The sequence below is a fragment of the Rhyacophila brunnea genome, unplaced genomic scaffold (assembly GCF_057557595.1).
Source record: "Rhyacophila brunnea isolate RB1 unplaced genomic scaffold, BYU_Rbru_1.0 scaffold_10, whole genome shotgun sequence".
NCBI classification, from domain to species: Eukaryota; Metazoa; Arthropoda; class Insecta; order Trichoptera; family Rhyacophilidae; genus Rhyacophila; species Rhyacophila brunnea.
Window position 1 is genome coordinate 22,884,929 of NW_028232752.1, and position 12,608 is coordinate 22,897,536.

The following is a 12,608-nucleotide window of genomic DNA, read 5'->3' on the forward strand; positions in this document are numbered from 1 at the left end:
GAAACCTTTGCGGCCAAGGGCACAACACTTGATAGAAATGTCATTGCAATCGGATGAATGGTATAGGAACGCATACGAATAGAAGTAGAAGATGATTTTCTAATTCAGAAATCTTCGTGGGCATGCGCACGACAACTCACCAAAGTTTCATTGCAATTGGATGAATGGTGTAAGTACGCATTCGAATAGAAGAAGAAGATGATGGTTGTACTAATTCAGAAACCTTTGCAGGCGTGCGCACGACAACTCACCAAAGTTTCATTGCAATCGGATGAATGGTATAGGAACGCATACGAATAGAAGAAGAAGAAGATGGTTGTACTTATTCAGAAACCTTCGCGGGCTTGCGCACAACAACTGGTCAAAATTTCATCGCAGTTGGATGAATGGTATAAGTACGCATAGAATAGAAGAAGATAGAATAGAAGAAAAAGAAAATGGTTGTATCAATTTAGATTGCGGGCGTAAACACAACACTTGATCAAATTTTCATTGCAATCGGATGAATGGTATAGGAACGCATACGAATAGAAGAAGAAGAAGATGGTTGTACTAATTCAGAACCTTTCGCGGGCGTGCTCACAACAATTTTTCAAGATTTCATCGCAATCGGATGAATGGTATAAGAACGCATACAAATAGAAGAAGATAGAATAGAAGAAAAAGAAAATAGTTGTATCAATTCAGAAACCTTTGCGGCGTGAGCACAACACTTGATCAAAATTTCATTGCAATCGGATGAATGGTATAGGAACGCATACGAATAGAAGAAGATAGAATAGAAGAAGAAGATGGTTGTACTAATTCAGAAACCTTCGCGGGCTTGCGCACAACAACTGGTCAAAATTTCATCGCAGTTGGATGAATGGTATAAGTACGCATAGAATAGAAGAAGATAGAATAGAAGAAAAAGAAAATGGTTGTATCAATTTAGATTGCGGGCGTAAACACAACACTTGATCAAATTTTCATTGCAATCGGATGAATGGTATAGGAACGCATACGAATAGAAGAAGAAGAAGATGGTTGTACTAATTCAGAACCTTTCGCGGGCGTGCTCACAACAATTTTTCAAGATTTCATCGCAATCGGATGAATGGTATAAGAACGCATACAAATAGAAGAAGATAGAATAGAAGAAAAAGAAAATAGTTGCATCAATTCAGAAACCTTTGCGGCGTGAGCACAACACTTGATCAAAATTTCATTGCAATCGGATGAATGGTATAGGAACGCATACGAATAGAAGAAGATAGAATAGAAGAAGAAGATGGTTGTACTAATTCAGAAACCTTTGCGGGCTTGCGCACAACAACTGGTCAAAATTTCATCGCAGTTGGATGAATGGTATAAGAACGCATACGAATAGAAGAAGATAGAATAGAAGAAAAAGAAAATGGTTGTATCAATTCAGATTGCGGGCGTAAACACAACACTTGATCAAATTTTCATTGCAATCGGATGAATGGAATTAGAACGCATACGAATAGAAGAAGAAGAAGAAGATGGTTGTACTAATTCAAAAACCATTGCGGGTGTTACCACAACAACTGACGAAGTTTCATTGCAATCGGATGAATGGTATAGGGACCATACGAATAAAAGAAGATAGAATGAAGAAACAGAAGAAGAAAAAGATGGTTGTACTATTTCAGAAACCTTTGCGGGTGTTAACACAACAACTGACGAAGGTTTCATCGCAATCGGATGAATGGTATAGGAACCATACGAATAAAAGAAGATAGAATGAAGAAGAAGAAGAAGATGATAATTTTTCTAATTCAGAAACCTTAATGGGTGTGCATACAACCATTTACCAAAATTTTATTGCAATCGGATGAATGGTATAGGAACCATACGAATAAAAGAAAATTGAATGAAGAAGAAGAAGATGATGATGATTTTTTTAATTCAGAAACCTTCATGGGTGTGCATATAACCACTTACCAAAATTTCATCGCAATCGGATGAATGGTATAGGAACGCATACGGGACAAACACACAGACAGACAGACATACAGACAGACAGACATTCATTTTTATATATTAGTATAGCCTATACTCTTCCCGCAAGTGCAAGCAATAAGTTTACAAAGTTTTATTGCAATCGGATGAACGGTGTGGCTGCGCATTCAATACGAACAAACAAACACACAAATATTAATTTTTATATATTAGATATAACTATAATATGTTATGATCGTGTAACATTGTGATTAAAAAATTTATTCCACCTATGAGTGAACCTAACATTACCTAACTAAGCTAACATGGATAATCTTAGATATTTTCAATATATTATTTTAAAGTGAAAAGTTAAATACTTATACCATTTCAACTTGTAATGGTTAGTTTTATAATATATTTAAGTGAAATGCATTACTGATCAGTATAAATATTTAGTTTCGAAGTGCGATTGATGATTTTGACAACGTTTTTCTTAGCTCGTATTCTTATTTGCCCGGTGGTTCTTTGTCCAGTACAAATCTTGCAATCAATTTTTAACTAACTTCCTGACTAGCTAGATATTTAAAACTTTTAGAATATATCAGAACACGATGCCAATGCATTTTTTAAATACTTTAAGCCATCTTTAAGTAGAATTAATTGAATTCACTTTCAGTTAATTCTGTTTTGTATGAAAAGTTATTTCGACACCATTATTGGTTGTTAGGGGTCTGGGGTCCTAGCAACTAAATTATTGATATACACTTGCGTTACTATGGAAATCAATATGACATGTCAAGTACAATTTTTTTTGATCGTTTAAGCTAGTCAAGTCAAGTTTATAATATGGTTCAACAGAAAATTTAAAAACGTTGTAAGTATATTATAAGAAGTTCTTTTTATCTTGTAATTATTTTTAATTATCTCAGCTAATAATTCTGCATGTGATTACACATACCTATAAAAACATTTGCTTCAAATTCGGAATTAATTATAATTATGTCTTAAATGATAGCTTCGTTATAAAATATTATTAGATATAAGACAAAAGTCAATTAATAAATTTATGACTGACTAAATTCCCACAGTATTATGTTATATTGTAAATATTATAGCAAAGAATGTTTTTATACAAATAAATAAGGGATAGGTAGTACCATTAGATTAAGTACTGATTAGACTCGATTAAGATTTATTGTCTAATTACCTCGTTTTTTTAGCTCGTATTCTTGTTTGTCCGGTGGTTGTTTATCCAGTACAAATCTTGCAATCGATTTTTAACTAACTTCCTGACAAGCTAGATATTTGAAACTTTTATAAGATGCCAATGCCTTCTTTTAATACTTTTAGCCATCTTTAGGTAGAATTGAATTTATTTTCAGTTAATTCTATTGTGTATGAAAAGTTATTTCGGAAGAAATCCGTAATCCAATCTACCACTATTGGTTGCTAATGGGGTGATCCTAGCAACTAAATTATTAATATATACGTGCGTTACTATGGAAATCAAAATGACATTTCAGTATTCTATATTAATTGTTTGTTTGTTGCAAAATAGCAAAAAAATGATTTGTTGCCTAAATTATTAATACTTACATAGAATTGTCAAGTTTATAATGATTCAACAGAAAATTTAAAAACGTGGTATATAAAAAGTTCTTTTTATCTTGTAATTATTTTAAGATAATATCGCAAGTACAATAAATCCCAATTCAATATTCTACATATAGAATATATATATATAATGTAAAAGTGACTCTTGATTCAGACACCATACCGATAAGTTATGTTAAATACCTGATGTTCAATTGTCAATCAATCCAATAAAGTATTTTAATAAGATAAAATCGTTATTTTACTAATTTTGGATAATTATAGCAACAATAATGGTTAAATCGTGCTATTACAGATTATTTAAAATTCAGATATTAAAGATGAAAATCTCAAAGAGTCAAATAGCAATCATTTACTTAGTCAAAAGTCAATGATATTTTTATGCTATACCCAACTAAATAAGTAAATAGAATAAAATAAACAATTTACTATGAGGTTTCTAAGTCAGTTTGGTTAGTCCTATATTTACCAATAAATTGCCTCAGTACTTGTTTATAATATATATAAAAAAAACCTCGTGTGTATGGCTGTCCGAATTACGGCCGATGCACCAACGTACCGTGATTGTGTGCAAGTGACATAAGCTCTCTTAATGCAATATTTGGATAAATTAAAAGTGTCCCAACGGGTAAGGGGTGTGTTTATACAGATAATAAATTGTCCAGATGCGTGTGAAAAAAAACGAAAGCATCGCGCACACTTTCTAGTACCTACTGATTATACAACTCATAACTTACGTGAATTATTTTTAGACACGTGTTGTAAGGGCTATAATATGGTTGAAAAATCACATTACATATTATATTATTTTTAATGTAATATTGCGATTTATTTTTCTTTTCGATATTCAATTCAAATTTGTGCTTTTCTATCGAATAGTATAAAATAATACCACATCTGATAGCTAAAAAACGATTAGATAGGTGGTGTTTTCATTTTTTTTTTACATAATATTATGTGTATTGTTAATATGATAATAGTCTGATTTATTGATTGTAGTAACAGATAAACAACTATCACACACTATATAAAAAAAAACTACAGCATGACGTCGAATTATCCCACAAAAAGTAGAAAGTATCCGCTTTACAATGTTGGCAGACAGGGGTTTTAAAACCACCAGCGCATCTATTCTATACACAAGGATGCTATTAGCGGCTATCGATGGTAGTTTATCGTATGTATGTATTGAGGCGGTTAATTGTTACAATAAGTTAACCATTGAAGTCAGTTTTGACGGCTAACTTATTGTAACAATTATAATACATAAATAGGATAAACCACTCTCGATAGCCGCCAATAGCAGCCTTGTGTATAGAATAGATGCTCAAATATTTTTCACGATTCGTGTTTTCCATTTATTGGAAATCTAAAACAGCACATAATTAAAATTATATCAAAGAAAAATAAATGATATAACTTTCAAAAGTATTCATAAATGACATGTAATAAAACCATCGATATTGCCAACAGTCAACTTTCGATTAAACCTTAATTAATAATATTAAAATTAATAATTTTGAAATTTGTCTACATTAGTTAATAATGCAGCCATCATAGACGAGTGTTAACATATCTATCAATGCCGTCTTTAGTCAGGTCGCGGTTTTAATGGTGAGCTCTTATTGTTGTACTAGTTATTGCTTAACTTCGAATGCAATGTGGTAATCTGTATGCAATAAATGAAGCTTTTCGATTGCATGTTTTCTTTATATTGATTAATAATAATATATTATCACCATTTTTTTTTCAATATAAAATATAAATCATTTTCAACAAACAGTTTACCTCATAACATTCGAAGAATAAGCAACAATCAGCACTACCATCGAAATTTATAGCTTCGCACCACACCCTGAATAAAGTGGGCCGTGTCTGCTTATGAAATAGTGAGTACGAATCCCAGGTATGGTAAATTCACATCAGCGGAAAAATACGAAGCTTGCAATTTGAGACATTTTTTTGATAATTTACAATTTCAACTATATTAATGAATAAATATGTATCTGAAAACATTTAAAAGAAAAATATTTTTTATTTTAAGTCGAAGACAAACTTACAATTGTACAAAATGTAATAAAATGTGAATTTGTTGTATCGGACCGCACCCTATTAATACATATATTTTATGGTCATATTTATTATTAAAATTTAGTTAATTAAGTTTTCTAAGCATCACCTAAGCGATTTTTGACTAATTCATAGTTTTAATATTTTTTATATCTATTTTAAAAAACATCGATTTTTATAAAAAATATAAATGTGCATAACTTGAAATCCTTTTTATTTTAAAAAATCTTTAAGTAAAAATGTTGTATAGACTTTTAAATACTACATGGATTTGTAGTTTTCGATCAAAATTTTGACTTTAATAATACAAAATAACATCATATTTTTTATAAACGCATTGTAAAGTCAGAGAAGTGATTCTGTATAGGATTTAAAGCCGATTCACCCTCACCTTATTCCAAAACATAAACTGTCCATTGCTTAAACCTAGTCGTGTGTGACAAAACACTACGCACGTTAGGACGAATCGGAATTTTATTGTAATATAATTTTTGCACTATTTATATAACTTTTTTTGTTATTCTACGATTATTGAGAAATTTATCACATATTATATAATCACGAATTATAATTTATGATTATATCAATAAGTTGATACATTAAACATATTTATATGATTTTTGCGTATATCTAGACTATACTTATTATTTATATTCTGTGATTTTTTTTTAAATAAGAATATTCAACCCATGCACTTCCATATTTAATTGTGATTACATAAAATAGAGATCTTTAGAGTAGCACCGCATGATATGGAGAGGTGCATGCTGGGCATAATGCAAAAGGACAAAAACGGAATGATTGGATAAAAGGGTTTGCGATGTAACAGAGTTCGCAAAAACCTCAAATAGAAATGGACTGGTTACAGTTCGAAGAAGTGACAATTGCTTAACAAAACTAGTCATTCAGTCGTACCCGAGAGATACAAAACCTCAGCAAGGATGAAATGGTTAAGTTCTGAGAAATTACATGGCAACGCAACGCACAGGACCGAGAGAAATGGAATCAACATGGATGGGCCTTCATCCAGAAGTGGATAGATTCGAGCTGATGATGACATAATATGGATCTTCAGATTATTTCTTTTCATAATGTATTTATTACACTCTGTTCCGAACGCGATATTATATAAAAAAATAGTTATGTGTAAGATGTATGGAATACAATGAGAAAAGTGAAAATCAATAGTAATAAAGACGTGTAATCGATCTCAAAAACTGACATTCAGTCTTCACTGCGAGCAGCAAAAGTCCGAATTAAATGAAAATCATCTTGCTCTCAATTAAGTTAATCATTTTAAAGATGTCATAAAAAAACAAAAAAACGTTAAATCTTTCAGGTACCTACATTTGAATATTAATTATTGTAAACGACTCTGAAATGTATGGATGCTAGTCATTAGCAGATGGAATGCCAGTAATCAGTGCTATGAATAGCAAGGTTAAGATCTAGGTCATTCACAAGATTATCTACTAAACAATGAAAAACATCGGCCATTCTGAATGTAGTTTAATTTCGGATTAATCATAATTTTCACACCGTAACTATTCGATTTTTTAAGTCGACATGTATTTATCAGACACCCTCCTTAGGCTGTAGGTAATAATAATGATTTTTTGACATTAAGTATTTTTTTAAACGAAATTATACACATGATTTATTAATGTAAGATTTTTTATTATGTATACTTACATTATATTTTTACGGTGCTTCAAAATCTTGTATTATTGCTAGTTGCCGAATGACTTAAATAAAAACTATTTGTACCTTATTCGACCCTGTGCATAGTGCATGCGTGGCACCTATCAAACTAACCCCAGGGGTGCGTTGCATTACGGATGATAAATGAGAATTATATGCAAAAAGTGTGCGCATTGTGAGAAGACTGTTCGCTAGCGCAAATGTCACCCTTTTCTTTTGATTGAGGGGGGTGTCGTGTCATTACTACACACACACCCATTTACTTTCACAGGTATTGATGTCTACCTATACAACTGTAAGTGATTGGCTTGGGGAGAGTTTAAAAAAATCGTTAATATTTTTAACATAAAATGTTACATTTTTTATATTTATTTTATTGTAAGCTAGAAATATTTTTTCATGTATTTTTTATTACGTTTATAGTTTATTGCTACATATTTATATTTTAAATTATAAAAGTACACAATCGTATAATTATACAGTGCGTAAAATGTCATAGAATTTTTCTATTATAAAGTAACATTTAAAATATCGTTATTTTGAATGCTTTATAAACTTTTAGAGTATACGAAGTATCCATCCCAGAACTATCGGTTAACACGGTTGGAAAAATATTGGTATCATTATGATGATCTACTTTATTTCACCATCCGAATTAACAGTTAATAAACACAAAAAAATATTTGTTTACTAAAATAAAATTATATTACTTTATACGTCTTCATTTAGAGTTCAGAATACAATTATATTTCGTTTCATTGATACATCAATTTTTATAGCACTTACAAACAATACTTAGCAATACAATAATTTATTATAGCACTTCTATTCAAATTCATCTCTTGTAAAGATGAACATTATCTTTAAATTTATTGTCCACTTAATAATTTATAATCAAATATCAGTTGGCGGCTGACGTAGTCTAACACGCAAAACACTAGCTTCTCATGTCAAGGATTCCAAGTTCAATTTCCGATAAGGTGACAACACACATATTATGTGATTTTTTCAAGCCTGTATTTAATACTTTCATGGTATGCCGTAATATTTTATTAATCGGTAAAAGTTTTTATTTGTGTTTACAATTGACTCAACATTTTGTCGTCTATATTTGACATGATAATATAATATGTTTGATGATAATATCATATGATAATAATATTATCTCAAGGTTTTGTCCCATTTCCCAACATAAATCCATTTATATTATAAATTTAATTTAACCAAAAATGTTGAAGAAACCCTTTAGCTATTAGATATGAAATCTAAAACATATGAAATATAATCAAAAAGAAGGACCCAATGGTTACTAATTTTCATACAAACTGTAAAGAGATCGAAGAGTAGTTTGTTCAGTAGATAAATGACACTTAAGTGAACGTGGAACTTGCTTCTGAGATTTCGACAAAAAATATATAATATAAGGTTCCATCTATCAGAAGAAGAGTAATTTCATCCAAATAGACAATTTTATAATGATACTAGCTGACCCGGCAAACGTTGTTCTGCCATATAAATTATTTCTAGTGAATATTTTGGTTGTTAAATAAAAAATAACGAATGTATCGTAAGTATGTGGGGATGGAATCTATGACAGAAAGAGGAATGGAGCGCTGTAGACGATGACCGCCGATAAAAACAAAAAAAACACCAACCATTCATTTTCTCAATTCAAAATGAGTAATGATGTTCATAATGAATGAATTACCTGTGATAGGATCTCGTTATTTAATGTTTATGCAATAACCGTCTTGTCCCTTCCAGAAAATTAGCGGATATTGGAGAGCGTCGTATGAACGGTGTGTGTCAGCGATGAACTCCAGATTATTGTTTCTTCTTCGAATCACGATTTCTCGCGTCGATGTGCGGTCGCCAACCCTGATTCTAGCAATGTCGTCAACAACAGGCGCATTGAATCGACACACGTGCTCTCCAGCTGGTGTTTTATCAGGGTTGATGACAATAGCGTGATTGTCACTTTGCAATTCGTGCATGTGTGCTTTGAAGAATTTCAATAATTCATTGTGCTCATTCAATATGGCATCCAGTTCGCCGACGATGCGCCTGGCATTAGGCAAATTGAGGTTATTGTAGCCGCAACGTGCATCCACACGATTGTTGTCCTCACCGCCCATGAAGTAGATTTGTAAAAAATTATGTGGTTCGTTTGGCATTGGCAGCAATGAGACTACTTTGTAGTATACTTGGCCTTTGATTTTGAACGTAGAATGGAATTGTTGACCATTTGCCGCAGTATTGTGAACTATTTATGTTGCTCTGAACGAAGTCATTTGGAAGCATGAATTGAATGTGCGAATGGACTTCAGGAACAGGTTTGAATCTGGAACCGTGCCGATGAGCAAGCCGTTCAATGGTTCTGGTGGTGTCTCAATTTCCGGTAGTTGCACTTTTCCTGATGCGCAATACATCCCGGCTGACTCATGTTTGAATTTGAGCGCATGACAATGGGGACATTCTTTGTCCATAGCACCAATAAGCACTTTCGGATGAGCGGAATATTCAATATCTGGCTCGTACTCGAATGCGAGACGAAGGAACGAAGCGGATGTAAATGCTCGATGTACTTGTTGGCGTTGTCAGTCATTTGCTCTGCGTTTGTTAACTACGAACCGGCACGCTTGGCTCCGTTCCAATTGTCGTTGTTGATTTTGTTCAGCTCGTGCCTCTTGTGATTGAGATGCATGCAATTGCGACATGCTCACACGCAAGTTTTTGTTATCTTGTTGGATTTTTCCGTCTGTTCTTTCTGCTCTACTATTTCGTATGTTTGTTGCTTTATTCGTTCGACGGCCCAAATGGCCCTCCTTGCGTCTTGCTGGCATTGTGCACTATAATACACGCACACAAAAATAGATAAATTAAAATAAATCGTACAAAATTTTGCACGCACTGCGTTGTGATATGCCGAATGAAATGTCAAAATGACGCGATGCCTCTCTTGAATTCTTCTCGAACGTAGCGCCATCTGTCATTCAACAACATAAATAATTTCGTTGTGTTTGAAATACGAACGACGGTTAAATTTGTTCATACAAAAATAATAAAATCGCGAATAAAAAATGGGAGGGTGGGGGTAGCAGGGTGAAAATTTGGAGTTATAAATATTTTTTATGCCAAATAATAAAAAAAATACAAAAAAAAAATTGTCAAAAAAATAAAAGAAAATTTTTCTGGATAGAGATACCCTAATCACCTAGCGGTATGAAATATACTTGTTGACCTATTCTCATACCTAACAAATATACATAAAAAAATTCATAAAAATCGGTCGAGCCATTTCGGAGGAGTTCGACCACAAACATCGTGACACGAGATTTTTATATATATAGAGATAATAAAAATAAATAAAAATCCCTGGCTTATATGTAGCATGTTACGAAATGAAATATATGTTATTATAAAATAAGTCCATAATATAATCCTTTGAACATTGTACCTTCCTCTTTCATAGAACCGTGACCCGGTACAAAGTGCGCACACCGGTCCACATTTATTATTGCCATAACAATAATTCATATTATGAAAGTTTATTCTTTCCCCGCTCGTACGTGTTGCCCGCGCTCACTCTTTTATTCCTAGGTAAATAATAAAAATACCATATTTTTTCCTGTATATCTTTTCGGGGCGACAAAAAAGGTTACGCATATGTCGCCTTTTCATCCGACCTGCTACGGCGACCTTTTGTTCTGTCACACGTCCTGCCTCTACGCCTCTGCGGTTTTATCTCAAATATAACAGCGGTCATTATTTATCCACCTAGGTTTTTGGATCTACGTGTAAGGACTTTTTTTCTTATATAACCAATCCAATTTGCTAATTACCAAATAAATTATTCCGTCGTAATAATATCAATATAATATTTCACTTAGTATTTTTAAAGCAATATTATAATTTCCGTTTAAAATCGTATTATACTCATTATTGTAAAACGTATCCAATATAATAGATAATATGACATAATGTAACAGTTATGAATTATATTACGTACAAAACTTGTATTCAAAAATGCAAGATAAGCACAATACATAAAAAACTAAAACTACGCCTTCATACTAGGTTTTGCGTTGTTTGCAAAACTTTATATGGGATGCAAAATACAATTGAAATTTCAATTATTGAAATAACTCCAAGTCATCCAGATCTATATCCAGAATTCACTTGAGATATGTAACTCTCGCACTATCCATCTACTAAAAGAGGTGAAAATATGAATTTACCTAACTGATATATTACATTGCATTACATAACCATATTCGATCCTATGATAATCATACACAAGGGATTTCACATAGAGGAGGTTGTATTAACAGATTTTTTTGTTCCGCGAAATGGATTTTAGCCACTGTTTTAACTTATGAGGTTAATACTCTGCGTCAAATCATACATTGAAAAGCATGTGAATTGTGAGCAGGCCTAGGATTCGAACAGAAACGCCCGCTACCACTATATATATATATATATATACCGCTAAAAAAATATTATGAAAATACCCTATGTCATAATTCATATAACTCAGTACAAAGGCAACTCCACAATTGTGACAAGCACATAACGTCATATACATAATATAGATATCCAAAAGCTAGTCGCCATAGATCAAGATTTTGAAGTCAGTTTTGGTTTATGACTTACTGATAGATGGTGTATAACATGCAAGAAATACAAGGCTCGCTGAATGTCCTCAAATATTATCAATATTGAATTACGTGACAAATTTAAATACATATTGTAATAAAGACGTAAATATTAAAAATAATATATTCTTTAAGATATATTATTATGTATTTACATATATTTCATATTTCTCCATACTCAAGATTTATACTTTGTTACAGCCTTGCCCCGCAGGCTATTTACTTCCCATTATTTTTGAGATCCTTGGTTAGTGAATTTCTTCACCCATTATTCCACATCAACAGTGATAGCCTTCTACGCCTCTAAGCTGACAAAACAATAAATAATATGTATGTCCAAAGAATCAAATAATATGACACAGAACGCTCGAGGAGCTCAAACGTGCCCTGGTTTTGGGGAAGATGGAAAAGCTCGGTAAGATTGTAAGGTTTTTTTTTAAAGAATTTGAGAGAGGAATAAACTTGTAGAACGGTTCCTCACTCAGGGGAGAAAAGGTGACATAACATGGGTCGCAGTTGAAGTCTTCGTAAAATTATAAAATAACACATGTGTTTAAGTTTAATACTTATTTATCCTCATTCAAGAATTGTACTATCTTATTGCCACATCCAAAATGTAGC